Here is a 3,063-nt window from a genome sequence, read left to right as displayed (position 1 = left end):
AAAGCTTCATCTTTGTGTTTCAATAAGTACACATAACCATATCGACTATAATCGTCAATAAAGGTAATGAAGTATCTTTCACCATTCCTAGTCATTGGTCTAAAAGGACCACATACATCCGAATGTATGATACCCAATAATTCTTTTGACCTTTCAAAAGTTTTATTAAAGGGTTGCTTTGTCATTTTGCCTTGTAAACAAGATTCACATACATCAAATGAATCATACTCATTTGTTTCTAGAATACCACTCTTGCGAAGAGTTTGCATGCGATTCTTGCTTATATGTCCAAGGCGACAATGCCAAAGATAGGAATCACCCAAGTCCTTCTTGAGTTTCTTGGTGCTGACATTGTACATTGAACTACTATGTGACATACCACTTTGATCTATTTCATATATACCATTCATGGGTATAGCTTTAAAATAAAACATGCCATTCATCAAAACATGAATATCATAATCTATAAATTTAAGATCAAAGCCACATTGTTTTAAAAGGGACACGGAAATAATGTTTCTCCTTAACTTAGGAGCATACAAAACATTCTTCAAAATTACTTCCAAACCACTTGGAAGCTTTAACAAGTAGTCTCCTTGGGCTTGGACTTCAACTCTTGCTCCATTGCCCATAAAGAGACTAATGTCCCCTTTGTTGAGTTGTTTACTTCTTTTGAACCCCTGCAACAAATTGCAAATGTGAGTTCCACATCCGGTATCAAGTACCCATGTATTTGAAGAAATAACATTTAGTTCAATATGTATAGTAAAGATAATACCTGAGGTATGCCCCGCATCCCTCTTATCTTTTAACGCATTGAGATAGGTCGGACAATTCCTTTTCCAATGACCTATCTCTCCACACTCAAAGCATGGATCTTGCGCCGCAACCTTTTGCTTCTTTTCCTTCGGTTTGGTGGGCGTGATGGCTTTCCTCTTTCCCTTTCCTTGGACGTGGCCCTTGCCCTTAGCAACACTTGCTTTGGGGTTGGAGTTATGTCCCCTTTTTCCTTCATTGATTGTTAGAACGGGTAAAACCTTTTTACCCATTCCCGCTTCGGCCGTTCTTAGCATTGCGTGAAGCTCACCAATGCTTTTGTCCCATCCATTCATGTTATAATTCATGACAAAGGTTTCAAACCTTTTGGTCAAAGAGTTGAGGATCAAATCCGTAGCCAACTCATTAGATACGGGACAATTCAACCTACGAAGCTTTTCGATGTAGCTTTTCATCTTTAGGACATAAGATGAGACGCTTTGGGTTTCCTCCATACGACATGCATGAAACGCTCGAACCGTTTCGAAACGTTCCGCTCTAGCTTGTTGAAGGAACATTTCCTTCAATTGAGTTATCATGTCGTATGCCCCATGATGCTCGAAATCCTTTTGGATTTCGGGAATCATAGTCCCTAACATGAGGCAAGAGGCTTGCACCGAATCTTTGGTGTACTTGACCCAATCGTTATAAGCCTCCTCATTTTCCACGTCAGGCTCGTCGGGAATGGGATCGTCTAAGACATATGATATCTCTTCTTGCTTGAGAACTATTCTCAAGTTGCGATACCAATCCATAAAGTTATTATGGTTTAGACGATCCTTTTCAAGGATGGTTCTTAAGGATAGGTTACGGGTGTTATGGGTAGAGGTGTTTGCATTGTTAGCGGCCATCTACAAAATTTAACAAAGTTCTATTTAGTATTATAATTAATTTAATTATTAATACCCTTTTATTCCAGATTTTAAAATAATAATTAAATTCTAGAATCCAACGATAAATCAAATTTCGGTTAGGTGACCTTTATCCCGTTATTTGATTTAACAAGGTAGTCAACCTTGACAATTGCAACCCTTTGCAACTTCTAGAGGTATGGGACCATTCGAAATCCTTATTTCGTGTTGGCATGTTTATCCCATCAACACCATTGGATCCCATGCTTAGGTGACCTTTATCACATGGTTTCCAATTCAAGTCGTCCTACTTGTATAAACATGTAAGATTAACATACAAGTGGTTAGGTGACCTTTATCCCACAAATATGTTAATATTACCCTAAGTATATTAGTTTGCTCAAAATGGTTAGGTGACCTTTATCCCATTTAAAGTTCCCTAATACGTTAAGTGTCATACAAAAGGATGGTGTTAGACTTGTTTCTTTGGTAATTATGAAAAAGGGATTTTAAATTTTCAAATATTCTAGTTGAAAAACATTATGCCATATCCTAACATGCATTTAGAAATATGGCGATTTTGAAAACCAATTTTCAAGGTTCTAGTTATAATAAAACCAATTTTATTATAGGTGAGTGATCGCTTAGTTTTAATAAACCCATTTAATTAAACTAATTGACGCGATATTACCAAAAATATATTAGAACCCGTTTTATGCTTGTTGTCGTTCCTATGTGACGGTTTGGATATCCTAATATCTATCAACCACACATTACATTAAGTAAAACAAACAACCAAGCATACACATGCAAAATATAGTCATAACCGAAAACCGCTAAATTTGACCATACTTGTTAGCCGAAACAAGTATAGGTCATAAGTCACACCTAAGGGACAAAACATGACACAAGGATGGAATGTTGACTCCCACTTGATCTTGCATCCAAATGCTTCAAGTATCCTTTCCAAGTTGTTGTGTTCTTGTTGGGCTTGTTAATGGGCTCCAAACTTCCAAAAGTCTTCTTGGGCCCAAGAGTGAAATTTATGGGCCTAATGGGCTTGAATCCCATGATGGGCCGGTGAGGCCCAACAAGCCCAAAATTTCGGTCCAAGGCCCAAATCCACCAATTCTTGCATCTTCAATTTTTTTACAACATGTATCCTAATACATATTTTTCTAAAATGAAGAAAATGCAACTAATCTACTTATTACATACCATTTATGAACAAATAAATTACACAAGCCTAAAATTATGAATTATTACAACCATATTGAATAATAAACATAATCAACATACACAAAACAACAATCAACACATCCAAGGTCTAGGTTTCGGTTATGACACATCCAAACATACCAAATGTTCTAAGCATGCAACCTAAGCAACCAATGCC

Source organism: Bidens hawaiensis, unplaced genomic scaffold, assembly GCF_021521415.1.
Source record: "Bidens hawaiensis isolate Kalapana, Puna unplaced genomic scaffold, B.hawaiensis_p1.1 tig00033354_1, whole genome shotgun sequence".
In the NCBI taxonomy this organism is placed as follows: Eukaryota; Viridiplantae; Streptophyta; class Magnoliopsida; order Asterales; family Asteraceae; genus Bidens; species Bidens hawaiensis.
This window is presented reverse-complemented; position numbering follows the sequence as displayed.